The following is a 15,348-nucleotide window of genomic DNA, read 5'->3' on the forward strand; positions in this document are numbered from 1 at the left end:
AGGGGTTTTCCAGCATCGAGGCAACTCGAGGCAGCTGAGGAAGCTGCCAGGGCCCGGCAGCCCTCGCAAGGGTGGCTGATGAGGTGTGGGAGGAGCCGGCAGTGCCCTGGCCATACAAAGGCGGCCCCTGGGGAGCGCGAGAGACGCGAGAGACTGAGGAGGTGGAGAGATTAAGGGCCATCAGGGAGTGTGAGCAGGAGTTAGACTGGTGGAGCAGCTCCCTGCCATGCCTCCGAGAAAGGCATGGGGGTGATACACCCCAAATACCTGTTGACCCTCTGGCCTGTTGCTGTTGGGCAGAGCGAGGGGAGCTAAGAGAAGGAGAGGACCGGAAAAAGGTCCTGGAGCTCAAGGGATGGGTACGTGAGGATGTGGGGGAAGGTCCACACAGGAGGTTGTCAAGGGCAAGGAAGTCGACTCCACACCTCAAGACTGCCTCCACCAAGAAGGAAAGAAGGGTAATGGTCATAGGCAACTCCCTTCTGAGGGGAACAGAGGGCCCCATATTCGGCCAGAGCCTACCCATAGGGAAGTCTGCTGCCTCCCTGGGGCCCTGGTCAGGGACATTACCAAGAAACTCTCTGGCCTGGTTTACCCCTCTGCTTATTACCTCTTACTGATAATTCAGGTTGGCAGCGATGAAATCACTGAGAGAAGCCTGAAGGGCTTAGATAAGGGCTTAGCCTGAAAGCTATCTAAAGGGACTTAAGGGAACTGGGGTGGTTAGTAGACGGAGTAGGAGTACAGGTGGTGTTTTCCTCTGTCCCTTCAGTGGCAGGGAGGGATACTGAGCAGACATGGAAAGCTCAGCTGATAAATACATGGCTGAGAGGCTGGTGCCATTGTAGGAATTTTGTTTTTTTTTTTGACCATGGGGCGATTTACTTGGCACCTGGCCTGATGGCTGCAGATGAGTCCCACCTGTCCCAAAGGGGGAAACGGATCCTAGCTCAGAAGCTGGCTGGGCTCATTGAGAGGGCATTAAACTAGGTATAAAGTGCTACAGGGGGGGAATGAGGCTTGATAGAGACGAGCCTGGGAGAGCAATGCCAGGGCTGGGGGTGAGGGCAATGGCATGACTCAAGTGCATCCACACCAGTGCACGCAGCATAGGCAACAAACAGGAGGAGCTGGAAGCCATTGTGCAGCAGGCAAACTATGACCTAGTTGCCATCACTGAAACATGGTGGGATCACTCCCACGACTGGAGTGCTTCAATGGATGGCTACAAGCTCTTCAGAAGGGCTAAGGAGGGGTGGTGATGTGGCTCTCTATATTAGAGAGTGTTTTGATGTTGTTGAGCTCAGGGCTGGGAATGATAAGGTTGAGTTCCTATGGATAAGGGTCAAGGGGACGGCCCACAAGGCAGACATCCTGGTGGGGGTCTGTTATAGACCGCCAAACCAGGATGAAGAGACGGATGAGGTGTTCTATAAGCAGCTGGCGGAAGTCGCTCAATCACCAGCACTTGTCCTCATGGGGGACTTTAACTTTCCGGACATATCCTGGAAATACAATTGGACTAGAAGCAGTCTAGGAGGTTCCTGGAGTGTGTGGAAGACAGCTTTCTGACGCAGCTGGTTAGTGAGCCTAGCAGGGGGGGTGCCCCGCTAGACCTGCCGTTCACAAACAGAGAAGGACTGGTGGGAGATTTGGTGTTTGGGAGCTGTCTTGGGCAGAGTGACCACGAAATGGTAGAGATATCTATTCTTGGTGAAGTCAGGAAGGGGGTCAGTAAAACTGTTACCTTGGACTTCCAGAGGGCAGACTTTGATTTGTTCAGGATGCCGGTAGGGAGGGTCCCTTGGGAGTCAATCCTGAAGGGCAGAGGGGTCCAGGAAGGCTGGACGCTCCTCAAGAAGTCTTCAAGGTGCAGAAGCAGGCTGTCCTCATGTGCTGTAAGATGAGCTGGAGGGGAAGAAGACCAGCATGGCTGAACAGGGAACTTTTGCTGAGTGTCTGGGAGAAAAAGAGTTTATGTCCAGAGGAAGAAGGGGCAGTCAACTCGGGGAGAGTACAAGGCAGTTGCCAGCATATGCAGAGAAAAAATCAGGAAGGCCAAAGCCCAGCACGAGCTCAACTTGGCCATGATCTTAAAGGTCTTCTCCAACCTTAATGATTCTATGATCCTATGAAATGTGCTTTTTGTATCCCAGTCCTTGGTGGAGCTGACGTGTCATTGACGATGAGATCAACATCTTGGACTTTCCAGCCCCTGAATGAAAAAAGCTGCTCTCCCTTTTTAGGCTGCTGAGGAGCAGTGTCAGTTTTCCCCAGCAGGTGCCCACATCTCCTGTGAATTCAGAGAGGGTTTGAGCTTCTCCGGGACACTCAGACATACAGCATCCAGCCATGGCTGCGTGGTTGACTCAGTAGACTGGTTCCGAGAGGAAACCTGTGAGTGTAGGGTGAAAATTGACTTTTTACTTCTTTGTGTGGCCACAGACTCTTGTGTTGCCGCTCCCCGTGGTCCTTGGTGCCCACGCCTGTCCTCCTACCACTTTTTCACAAGGCTTCTTCCCACTCCCATCAGTTCATGTCTCTACAGCTGCTTGAGGCTCTGTGGCACCAGCCAGACCACGTCTAAGCCATCACGGCACACTTTGGTTACACAAGCTCTGTAGTTTCCACAAAGTCATTCCTGAACTGAGAAACAGCTCTTACACACCACTCAAAGAAACCTTTCCTGCTCTTCATATAAGCACTGCCGGCTTTTCCACACAAAACTTGGCATTACAAGAGATTCTAAATATCCGTATGAATTCCAGGCACCAGATGACTCCATGCAGCCTGCTGCTGTCCTGCAACACTTTTATTTCCGTCCCCTGCCTTGCTCTGTTAGCTCTTCTGTTCCCCCTCGCCAGGGCTGAAATCCATAAACAAGTACATTGTTCTGCAAGAACAATGGTTTTTCTGGCTGAAATATCTGGGAAAAAATATCTCTGCTTGAATCTAAATGAGAATGCATTTGTTTATTTTTCCCTTGCTGAAAAGAATTAATTATTTGGGGCAGAAGAAAAACTTTTTGGTTTCCATATGGGAGTTGGGAGGTGCAAGGCCTTTGGTGGGAGTTCAACCATGGCCATGGTGCAAGATTTGCATGAAACTTTCCCACCACCTGTGGACTGTGTGGTCTCAAGCAAGAGATGTTCTCAGGCTGTGTAAAGACCTACACCAATCAATCCCATCTGTTTCCAGTTAGCTCCATTCCTGCCCGGACCCTTTTGGGCACACCCCAAAGGGTATATAAGCCTTGGCTGGCTCCTCTATGAGTGGTGGGTTTGGTTTTTGAGGGTCTTTGTTGAGTAGAGCTTTGTTTTAAGTGGCTTGACTTGTGCTCAGCTCCATCATGGGGGAGGAAGATGCTTGGATGGTGAAGTGGGTTTTGGTGTGGGGGTGTCCTAACTCTGCCCTGGGTTTCCTCTTTTGTGACTGCCAAGCTTCTGAATTCACAGCTAAGCATGGGTGAGCCAAAGCTCAGCTTCTCTTCAGTCTGTAAGCTGTCCCTGGGTCTTTCTCTGAGGCTTTTATTTGTCTTTCTGGGATTTCTAGCCCTTGGTATGTGCATGTTACTTTTCCTTGCCCCATAATCAGCTCCCCAAGAAACTCTTTGTAGATTATGTGGTCTTCTTCAAAGAGTCTTGTAAAAATGTATTCACAGGGCTGGCTTAACTTAAATCTCTTACAAACTCCCTTTCTGCTTCTCCCTCGTTCTGTTCTTTGCAAGTAAAACCTTCTTAGGCAACAAGCATCCTCAAATACTTCTGTTATTTCTCAAAATCTTCTTTCCCCACCAGAAGCTTTGTGTGCATCCATTGCACTTGTGCCCAGCTCTGTGAGGTGTAGAGCGATCTCTGCACCACCCTCTGCTTCCTGCCTTGCTGGGGTTCACCCATAGTGGCCTGCTGGGTGAATCCCTCCTGGGGCTGGTGAGTGATTTAGCTTCAGCTGCACTAACTCTCCCCTAGTCACTTAATGTTACAGCTCTCTAAGTTCTCCAGTGCTTAGTACCTCCTGAATCTGGCATCTCTGTTAGGCAAGACTGATTGCAGAAGAAACCCGTTATTTAGAGCTGTAGCAGTGGATGGAAGTAAAGTAAAACATGTGTTAGCATCAAACCGAGTGCCTGCAAAGGAGTGTGTAGGGGACTGATGAATCTCTTGGAGGAATTTTTGTGGCATGTGTTGGAGGCATCCCTTTGGGTCCTGAAGCACTCTGATAGCTTGGCCTTGGCATTAACAGTGGAAGAAGCTGGGATGCATTGTCTTGCAGGATCTATGACTGAAGCAGCCACTTTCTTCTTCTTCACCATAAAGACAAACCAGGGCACCTTGTTAAAAGCAGCCCTGTCCTGTTTGAGTTTCTCTGTTTGGGGAAAGCATTGCTCCAAGTCTCTGCACTTCTTGCTCACCCTAAGACTTTCAAGAATGACACCTACTTTTGTTGTATTAATCTTCCTTTAGTCCTGGACTAACTTATACTGGCTGAACCCAAGGCAGGCTGCTGGCAGGCTTTCCAGCTCTTGGGGTGAGCCTGATTAAAAACTGCACAGATGATGTCTTGGTAATAGCAAAAATAGCTCAACTGTGTTTTTTTTCTCCCCAGGAAATAACAAGAAGGCAAAGGGATAAAGACATGCTCAAAGCCTTTTCTGAGTTCCTGGAGGTATGTAAAAATTCATCAGGTGTTTAGTGTTTTCACCTAATGGTTGAAATAGCCTCCTTCATGGAGGAGGCTGTAATGAAATGTGTGTTGTTATGATATTACAGATAAGTCTCAGTGAATCCTTTTCAAAAGGAAGAATTTGCCTGGGTATGGGCTTTCAGTTATAACTCATGTTAACAGATTGCCTGGTTTGACAGGCACTGAACATTTCTTAATGAAAAGCCCTGGTTTTTCCACTTTTTTTTTCCTCTAGAAAATTTTTGTTTTGCTGGAAAACTGAAAAGTCTCAGACTACTAAAACCTTGAACTGGTTCCAGTCATAACTGGAGGAATAAACCCAGCTATATTTATATGACAGAGGTTGATGGGCAGTGAACTTGCCCTGTAATGTGGTTTCAGCTATTGCACCTCAAACATTCTGAGGCTTTCTGCAGGTGCAGATATTTCCAGCAAGGTCGGCTCAATGATGTTTTGTTTCTAGGCCTTTGGGAACAAGGCTGGCAGTTCAGGACATTCTTTTGTTGCGGGATGCTGACTTTATGAAAACATACTATTTGCATGGCAGATGATGAAAGATGGCCCAGAAAAATCAACTTTCTGGAACAAGGGATATTTCTTTCTGAAAAGGGCCAGTATGATAGGCAGAAACTGATTATTGGTCATGGTAATAAAAGGTTAGGCAAGAAGTTATCCAGCATCTTATTTGGCTCGGCAAGTTAACTGGGCACTTCTTGTAGAGAAAACAAGCTGTATGGAGCTCCTGAAATTTTTCCTGGAAACTGGTTTTCTGCAGGAAAGATCTTGACTTTTTGGATGGGGGAAAAAAAAAATACATGTTGGGGGAAAAAACCCACCTGAACTTCTCTGGTTCTCTTAAACATAAAGGTGCAAAAACATGACAACATCTCAGCAATGGCCATCACCCTGCATCCATACAGGGCTGGTGGGCTTCCACTGGGAGAAGCATTGTCCCAGGGGGATTTAAGTGCAACTCCAAGCCCTTGACATGGCCCCAAGGAAGTATTTAATGTTTGCTTGTAGTTTGGGCATGGTGCCCTATCAGGGCAGGGGGCAGCAGTTGCGATGCCCTACAGAGCAAATCCTCAAGGGCTGGAGGGGTTCTGAGCATGGCTGAGAAGTGTGCAGCCCCTTGTGCACCCAGCTGTGCACAGAGCATCCAGCTGTTTCACACAGAGCTCTGTGCTTGCAGACGGATGCACCTCTGTGTTTAACCCATGGGTTCCATCAAACAACAGATGGGAGAGTGATACAGAGCACAGGAAATATATCTATTTGTCAGTAAAGAGATGAAGATTAATCCAAGGCAGGATGTGTGTGCTCCAGGCAGGGCTGGCTCTGCATGAGGGTACAAATGTAGCTGCGAATGAGATAAGAGGCTTTGCGTTGCAATAAAGCAAAGAAACACTGCTGACAATGTGCACAGCGCTGCTTCCTGAGGGTGGGCTTAAAGCTGAAGCTTGCGAGAAGGAGGTGAAAAAACCAATTTATCTGTAAAGATATGGTAGGGAAAGGGTGGGATTTCTGAATTTCGGTGATGGGAGTAGGTCAGGAGCATGTGGGCAGAAGAAAGTGGTGCAAGTACTGAGCCTCCAAACCCCTAGGGAACCCTTCTTCTGCAGCAGTGAGTCCCTGCAGACCCCAGGAAACCTTCTGCCTTCAGGAAAGCTGGGCACTTGGCTCCATCTGCAGTGTCTGTGCAGAGATGTTCCTCCCCGGGACTTGGGCATCCTCCCCTTTTCTGGATGACTCCATGCTTGGCCAAGGGTGCTCAGTTAGCAGCCCTGTGGCGTGTCCTTATGGGATCCAGGGGCTGTATCAAGCAGAGCTTTTGAGGTTTGGTTTGTGAGCAGGAAAACCTACCTTGAAGCTGAAGTGTACCCATTGAGAAGCCAGCTTGTGCAACCTGGCTGTTGCTGGGACTTCTTTCTTTTCCTTTGTTGTGGCAAAGAGCAGTCTTCTTTTTTCTTTTCCTTTTTTCTTTTTTTTCCTTCCCCCAGAGTGCTGCAGCATGCAGCTGGCCCAGTTTCTGGGAACCAATACAATCCTGGTTGTAGCCTCCTCCTCTCCAGCTTAATCCTGCATACCTTGGCTTTGTTTTCTGTGTTTTTTTTTTTGTCACCAGCCCCAGGTGGCATGTGGCATCTGTGCAGTAATTAGGGCTGTTTGCTAATGGCTCTCTGCAGATAGCAGTACACCTGTAAGGTCATTAGCGGAGGTGTGCTGTGAAAAAGATGGTCCTACCAAAAGGACAAGGCTGAGCCAACCTGTAGAGAATGCCCCTGGCCATATGGGAAGAGAGGGGAAGCCCAAGTGAAGGGGTTTGGACAGTGATGGGTCAGAACTGGGGGTGCACTGCACTTTGTGACCTGAGAACCAGGTCATGGCAACAGGGAATGAAATCGTATTTCACCTGGATGTTTCCAGCGAGGGAACATTTGAGCTCTGGCTCCTGGGACATAGGGTTTATTTCCTACCTGTCCTTTTTCTGGCTCTGCTCATGGGCCTGGGTATTTGGGACCTTGTCAGGCTGTGGCCGTCAGGAACTGCTCACAGCAGCAGTGTTTTGAGAGCCTGATTCCCAGTTTCCCCCTTCCCCTGATGGAGCTCCAAAGAGATGGGTGCAGGTGAGCTCCTGCGGAAATGCCAGTGGCTTCTTGATTCAGATTGACCTCTCTTAGTGAGGAAAAGTTTCCCCAAAGGTGCTTCTCTAGCGTTTTTACTGGCAACCAATACGCAAAGGTGAGAGGAGTGTTTAGGGCAGTAAAAAATAAGTGGAAAAAGGGTTGTTGGGCAGATCAGAGCTGAAGATGAGGCTTCATCTAAGCAAGAAAACAGGTGAAGTGACATTTAAGCTGTATTTTATGCAAAAGCAGTAGCAAATAAACTCTGCAGAGCATCTTACTTCATTTATTGCTTCCCTGTAAACCATGGTGACTGTCGGAGTGTTGGGCAGAAGAGGGAAACCTGCAGGGCTTAATAACTTCAGGAAAAGTGGTGTGGCTTTTTTTTTTTTTTTCACTGGGAAGAGCAGCTCCTCTCCCCTTCGGGACATAGGGAGACCTCTTGCTGCTTATTATCTCTTTGCAGCATCAGTCCTTCTGGCTGACAGTCCACAGCAAAGGATTCCCAGGCCAGCAGAGAGAATGTCATTAACATATGGAGCTAATTGCACTCTCAAACAAGAGCCATTGGTTTCTATCCCCACAGGAACGCTGGTTTTTGAAGTCAGCGCTACACTTGGCATTGGTGTGACAAGCAGACAGTGCAGAGGGAGGTGATGGGGACAAAGGGCAAATGCTGCTCCTCTGTGCTTCCAGTGCAATGGAGGCAAATCACACTTTGAGTGTGATGTGGGTGAGTTGTTAACGCTAATGCCATGGCTCCCTAGCCATTTTGAGCAGCACACTATCCTCCATCATATGTGGGTCCTGGCGAGCAGATGCTGTGGCATGCTAATACAACCTGCTATCGCTGCTGGGTAATGAAGTTCACCCATTATCGGCTTGTTCTGCATTAGCCTCTTCAAACATGCAGTTATTTTGCCGCTTGTAGTGTTGGACTATTTGGGGACAGGAGATTCATAGCTGTTTGCGCAGGAAATGAAGCGTTCTGTCCTTAATCAGATTCAAATAGAAGCAAGTAGCAGCTTTTCCCGTCAGTTAGGAAGTGTGTGTATGGCTTTTCCCCTGCTTATTTGTTTCTTGGCTGTTTCAGTGCTGGGTGGAAGAGTTGTACATGGGGTGAATCACAGATCTGCAAAGTGCTGCTGGACCCACTTTAGCGTGACATAGTGCATAAATATGGGAGATTATAAGAACTGATTCCCTGGAGAAAGAGGAGAATAAACAAACATCAACACTTCCCAAAGAGAAATGGAGTTCACTAAAAATCCCGGGTAATAAGTTAGCTATGGAAAAGGGGTAGGAAATCTAAACCTATGCAATGTTTCGAGCTTCGCATTCCGACACTTGGGGAGAAGTGATAGCTCTATTTTGTTTTTTCCTTTGTGCTTGACCATTAGTCTTTGGGGAGGAAGAGATCTGCAGCTCTGCTGTAGCTGCAGGAGAAATGCAGAAGCATCTGTGCTGCCTGGAATAAGTGGTTTTCTTAGTGATTTATTGGGAGCATGTCTCTCTTGTCTCTTGGGGTTCCCCAAAATACTAATTTGCCAAAAATCTGATTTCCTGCATGCACATGCTGTTTCACCCCTTGCAATCCTAATGCAGTGGTCCACCAGAGTGGCTGCCCTACACTGTACTCTCAGCTTGGTCTGGGTGTCCCCAGGGTTTTGGGGGCTGGACCTTGTGAGTCCACATAGCATAGCCCAGGTGGGTGGTTTCAGCACCCTGTCGCTATGCTTGGGCCTTTTTTAGGTCTGAATGGATTGAGTTCAGGGGTTTTAGGAGCTTTTGCATCACTCTGCCTGTGAACCCTGCTCTGAGTTAGTAGGACCAAGCAATGCTGTGGGCTCCCAAATGCTGTGTTGTTGCTAGTGATGCCCCATCACTTGCTTTTGCTGTTTTCAGCCTTATCTCCTTAATGATGAGAAATGTAGACCTCTTCCCAAAGCTGAATTTCTCACATTTACAGAAATACAGGGGCTGAATCTTGAAGGGAAGCCTCACCCTTATTGCAAAAATCCTCTTGAAAGTGAAAAAGAAATCCTTCTAAAAGCAAACTGGGATGGCTTTGATTTTGTTCTCTGCCTGTAATTTCTCACCATCCCCAAACCTGGCTGCCCACCCAACTGCTTTTGAGGTACCCTTTAACAGAGCAGCCTCCTTCACGCTGTTCATGACAGCACCACTCCCCTCTGTTAGATCTGTTTAAATGACATTCCCAAATGCTGCTGTTCTTCTGCTTTTAGCAAATCACCATGTAGCCACTAATATGATATGAAGAAGCATAAACACTTTTTACAGCCAGCAATAGTCATGGATAACTTCTTCATATTTAAACTTCCCAGCCCATTAGACCTCCTTAAATAATTCATGTTAAATCATCATTTAAGTATGTGTGGTATTGCTTTGAGTTGATTGTGGACTGTAATATACCTCCACTGGGAGTAGTAATGTTAACACAAGTTACTGATTTAATATAGGTGACTGCAAATGTTGTGATGCTGCCTTGGGGCTAGGGGTGACATTTATTATCCATCACTGGGTTAGGTAGCTGAGGGGTCTGACCAAGCCATGATGCTCCAAAACGGGCACAGACTGCTGGAGAGAGGGCATTTGCAGTGTGCTCCGACTGTGCATCTGCTATGGGGCTCCTAAACAAAATTCAAGAGGGTTTCTTGGTCCCAGATGTCCCACAAACCAGTTCTAGCAGGTGATGGAGGTTGACTGTCCACATGATGTTTATTTCTAATCTCTTCTCTTGGTTGGCATCCATGTTTGTTTTCCTTTACAGTCTTTGCCTGATTTGCCTTCATGTTTAATGGATAAGAGCTTTTCCCTCCTCCCCTGCTGCAGATGGCAAGTGGAGAGCTCTGCTGTGGCAGCGAATTCCTCCCAAGACAGATGGAAATCTTGTTGGAGCCGTAAACTTGTCTTGGCGGTGTCAAGTTGGCCATAGAAAACTAAAATATTGACCTGCTCTTTTCCCACAAAACATGAGTAATTAGCTGAGCCGAGTGCAGCAACAGAGGGTGGCTGGTGTTTCTGTAAGGTCTGATCTGACTGTTGGAAAGGTATTTGCTTCCAATTGTGAGAATTTTTTGCATCATTCAGGTGGAGGGTGGCTTTTGGAGACTGGACCTAGCAAAGCTGTTTGAGGTGGGTTGTCCCCATGCTGGTTCCTGAAGTCACTCGGGAAACTTCTCAGAACTGAGCCCTAGGAAACAACGTTCTTGTCCTCTTTGGAAGTCTGGTACTTGAAGTGTCCTGTTTTAATGATTCTGCCCCAGTTCTTGAAATCACTTGTCTGTGTAGAGAGCTCCAGGATGGCTTTGGTCATGGTAAACAGGGCACACAAAGCTGTGAGTCAAGCCAAATTGAAATCTGCTTAATCCTTGTTAATCTGAGCAATAATAAAATTAATGCCTCCTGTTCAAGTGGGACCTTGGCTCTGTATATCCTAATGCTCACCCATGGGAACAGTCCCCAGCTGCCCTCCTCCCTGGAGGGGTGAGATGTGGCTGGATTCAATGCCCCATTTTAAGTCAAATCCTGCTCCATCAGCTGCAGCATCCCAGGCAAGAAACCAAGGCAGGTTTGTCTCTCAGCCAGCATGCATTGCAGTGGGGTGTGCACAGCAAATGCCCCCAAACCACCACCAGCAGCTCGAGTGTGACTTACAGCTCCAATCTCTCTCATTCTGGGTAGAGATCCTGGTGGTCCCCATTTGCACTCTGATTGTTGTGGACCTAGCAATTTTGCTTCTTCTATAGTTTCCTGAGTTAGTTTGGTTAGTAAACAACAATGGAGGAAAAGAGATTTCTGACTTTGGTTTTGTTTTTTTCTAAGCTTCAGCTAAGACTAGCAATTGGAGCTCTGTGCCTGGGGTCAGGGAGTGGGTTCAGCTGCTGTTGCTGAGCCATTTCTCTGCCCATGCTGTGCCTCCCATTGTTTTGTTGGCATCCATGATCACATGGCTGCTACAGCCTCATTTAACCCCCCAAAAACGACTTCAGCTTCCACAAGACCCACTGTCAACACTTCCTATATGAAGGTTTTCTGGGGGCTCCCGTGTGGTTATATCTCTTACAGCAGAAATCAATACCTCCAACAGGGAGCAAAAGCCTCTTTGTGAAACATGTCTTGAACAAAACACTTCTTTATTTTGCCAGTGAAAGTATTCAGCATGTGACTGGTTCAGCAGTGTTGCAGAACTCTGTGCTGTGTTTCACCAGGGATTTCCCCAAGGCATCAGCTCTCATCCCTGTGAGCAGCTTTTGCTCCAGCTGAGCAAGCCCTCAGGTGTTTTAATCCCAGTCACCAGCTCCAGAGATTACAGACATGTTCTGGCTGATGGCAATTCTCCCCATCTCTTAAAGATCTGGGCAAAATCCCTCTTTAAAGATCTGGGAAAATTTCTCTCAGCCCCTGCAGCGTTGTGCCTGAGCAGCATTGCCTGCTGTCCATGGGAAGGAGGGAGCAAAGTTCTTGGACAGCAGCATCTGCCCCAGCAGCTTGTATCTCAGTCTTGTTTTCCTGCAGGGCTTGGAGCCCCTCCTCCATGGAGGGATGGAGGAGAGCTAAGCTGATTAAAAGCTTTAAAGAGATGTTTTCCAGTGCTGCCTCTGAGACCAAAGCTCTGCTAGAGCAAATGACGAGGACGCACAGTCTGTCACCATTCCTGTGCTGTACTTCTCTCCTCTCCCTGACTCAGCAGTGACCTGGACTGCTAGGTCAGAGATCAAGCCAAGAAATGAGATTTAATTCTAGTTTCCCTTCTGTTCCATGCATAAATCTCCCCCATGCAGGGCTGTTTTCATTTGTACCATCCCTGGTGTATTCCTGAGATCTGATAAGGAACAGCATGGCTGGGGGGGGGGGGGGAGGTGCGGGAGAATGTCTCCATGTGCTATTTTGCAGCCCTCCACCAAACCCTTATTATGGAGCAAGCCTTGAATTTGTGTTAATTTGGCACTTGCACTGAGTTTGATAGCGGTGCTTAAGCAGCTCTGTGCTGCGGTGGGGATCTCTGAGATGGATCCCTGCTGAGATGGTGTGATGTTCTTATTCTTCTTGCACAGAAGTGTTGTCCAGAGAAGCCTTGTTCTGCAGCTAGACTTGTCCGATTAATAGCAAAGGCAGAGTTTTGCCAAGACCAGGCTGGCAGTTCTCAAAGGTCAGCATGTGATGGCATTTTCCTCCCCAGCCCCTACCCTGGGGCTCAGATGGAACAGCCTTGCTGTGCATGCTCAGGGCTGTTTGCAGTGGGGAGCACCAGAATTTAGTTATCCACCAGTTCTTCAGCCCTGCTCAGGCTCCAGGAGGGGCATGGAGATGTTGAGGAGATGAGCATTAGGCAAAGGCTGCCGTTTTTTGTCCTGAATATCTTTGCTGTTGGACAGAAGCTGTTCAAATGGAGGATCTGTGGTGAAGGTATGCACCTGGGGTTCCAGGTGATGATGGGGACCAGAACCCCGTGCTCCAGGCTTGGAGGTCCAGCCTGAGCAATGAGAACTCAAAGCCCCTCTTCTCCAGGTGCCCATCCACCGTGTCCCTTCAGCTGGTCCCCATCACCCAGGACATGCTTTTATCCCATCACAGTCCCGGCTGGCCATGGCAGAGTCCCCCTCTTTAATAATCTGGGGGTAAAAGCAGGGTGGTACGTGACCAGTATTAGCACAGGGGAGTGGAGGAACCCTCATGGTGCGTCTCCGCAGCATCCCCACCTCTTTCCAGAGTGGGGACCTGCCACAGCACCGGTGCTGTGGCCCCTCGGATGCAGTGGAGGTGCCCGATTTGCTGCTCAGCTCTGGCAGGACGAAGTCTCCAGCCCGGAGGGGTTGTAGATGCTGGGTTCAGTCACTAGAGGGAGGGATGCACGCACCGGTGGATTTCCAGGCAGAACTGGCAGCGTTTTGCTGGCATGTCAAAATCGTACCCCATTATACTTCACGCATTTTGGTAACACAGCTTAAATCTTTTTTCTCTTTCCCTCCCCACAGGTGGTTGGTTGTGTGTGTGGCAGCTGGTCTCTGGGAGAATAACAGCAAGGCTGAAAGCACACAAACAGTGCTTGATTGGGGCTGGGCAAGGTATTGAAGTGGGACAAAGCAAAGGTTGCTGGCACTTCTTGTCTCCTTGAAAAATAAAGGGATGGTGGCTCTGTGCCAAAACCCCCAAGAAGCCTTCTCCATCCCCAGACCAGGTGCAAATGCAGGGTCATGGGGGAGCAGACCTCGGTAATGTCTGGGGGTTAAACTTCTGAGTGCGTTTTGCTAGGTACCTAAATCATAGTAACAGTACCTTGGGTCTCTGAAGGGTTTGAGTCCAGGCCAGTTAGAGGTTTCATGACCCACTTCTGCCCAGTCTAACCAGTAAGACAGGATGGAAAGTTATGCCTGGTGTCCTGTGGGATTACTTCTGACCTGCAAGAACAGGATTGCACAGAAACAGCCAATTTCTGTTTACAGCAAGTTTTAGTGAAGTAGAAACTTTTTGCAGAATGTTCTTCAGCCTTTGCTGCTGCTGTTGTTATCAACCGACACCCACATCCTGGCATCTCTGAATGCAGACAGTCCAGTGAGGAAAAGGATAGGACTGAAATCCCAAGGTGAAAAGTAACTACAAGCTTCTGGGCACCAGGAAGCTGTGAATCACTCAAACGTGTGATCTTGCAGCTTTAATAAAAGCCTGACTTCCTCCAAAATCATTCTGCTTTTTATTTCCATGCAGTGGGAAAACAGCAAGATAAAGGGGAAAGTGGCCTATAGCTTTGCTTCTTGGAGAGCTTAGATTTTCCCAGGCTTGGCTGTATTGGCAAGAAAAAGATGTGGAGTTGAGGCAATTTAAGAAGTAAAGGGGAGGATGCTTCAAGGAGTGCTTCAAGTTTGCTCCAAGGTAACTCCCAGGGCCTGCACGGGAGCTGTGAAATAACTGGTGACACACAATCCACATTACAGATAAATGGGGAGAAATTTCCCGTTTTTCTCTAGAAATAGAGCGCAATTTCTGCAATTTGGCCAACTCTTCTCCAATTTTCTGTTGACCTGGGATGCTGCATGTGATACTCCACCAGCCTGATGGCAGTGTGTACATCTGCACTTAATGATCTCAAATTGCATGGTGCGAGGCAGCTGCCATCCACTACTCAGCTAAGAATGCCTCCAGAAAGCAAACAGCCCCTTCTGCCCTGAGATGCTGACTGCTGAGACCAAACACATCCCAGCAAGCCCCATTTTGGGCTGTGCTGCTCTTGACAGGTGAATTCCTTGAGGTTATTCGAGATGTCACTGCTAACTGCTACTGGGCCCAGGGGTGTTTATTTAGTAATCATTGTAAGAGAAGAAGATGCACTGTGATTGATTTTAAAAGCAAGCCAAACATTCCATGAAGCTTTAATGCTGTAATTGCTGATTGGGTGCAGATGAGCATGGAGGGGTGGAAAAGCCAAATTCTGGCTGCTCATAAAATGTGCTGCTCCATGTAGGAGAAAATAGGGACCTCCCCCCCCCGGGTTTTATTTATGAAAGGAGATCCAGAGTCTGGGGATGCTGGCATCCCTGGGATAAAGTCTCAGCCCAGTAGCCCCAGGAACTGGTGACTGCTCTGTGCTTACCCAGTTGGCAGAATTTCTTTGTGCATGTCCTTACAGAAATGAAAAATCACTGGAAGAGGCTTTTGTACCTTTCCTCCCTGCTTTGGGTTGTAACCATGGGGCTGGCACCTACTGCGGTTCTTCCTCTCTAGGTCTGACTTGCACCTTCATCAGCCTTCAAAGTCTCTTTCCTGAACTGAGTTTTCTGTGCCCCTGCAAAAAGCTTGTTTTCAATAAATATTTCCTATAAAATCTTCGAGTGGAAGTCTTGTCCTTGGGAAACCCCTGGGCTTCGGTAGATGTTGCTGGGGGAACAGGGAGGACTCTGCAGCCCCATTGCTACCTAGTCCCAGAGCTGGCTTTTCTGGGCACCCTCTGTGGTTGAGAGACAGAGGCATGGCCCTGTTGGGGCTCTCATCTTATGAATGGGGCTCTGAAGGACCCAGCTGC

The 15,348-nt window shown here is 48.2% G+C and overlaps 1 long non-coding RNA gene across 3 annotated transcripts; it reads left to right on the plus strand.

Moving 5' to 3' along the window:
• Nucleotides 1–3,281: 3,281 nt before the first annotated feature.
• Nucleotides 3,282–14,079, plus strand: LOC310885438. 3 transcript variants are annotated; one of them, XR_014574801.1, is made up of 5 exons: nt 3,282–3,465; nt 3,798–3,929; nt 4,606–4,665; nt 13,307–13,396; nt 13,806–14,079. It is a non-coding gene; the product is annotated as an uncharacterized lncRNA (long non-coding RNA). The 3 variants fall into 3 exon arrangements; XR_014574800.1 differs by having other exon boundaries at nt 13,307–14,079; XR_014574802.1 differs by having other exon boundaries at nt 3,284–3,378; nt 13,307–14,079.
• The last annotated feature ends 1,269 nt before the right edge of the window (nt 14,080–15,348 follow it).

Source organism: Anser anser (genome assembly GCF_964211835.1).
Source record: "Anser anser genome assembly, chromosome: 23".
Lineage (NCBI taxonomy): Eukaryota > Metazoa > Chordata > Aves > Anseriformes > Anatidae > Anser > Anser anser.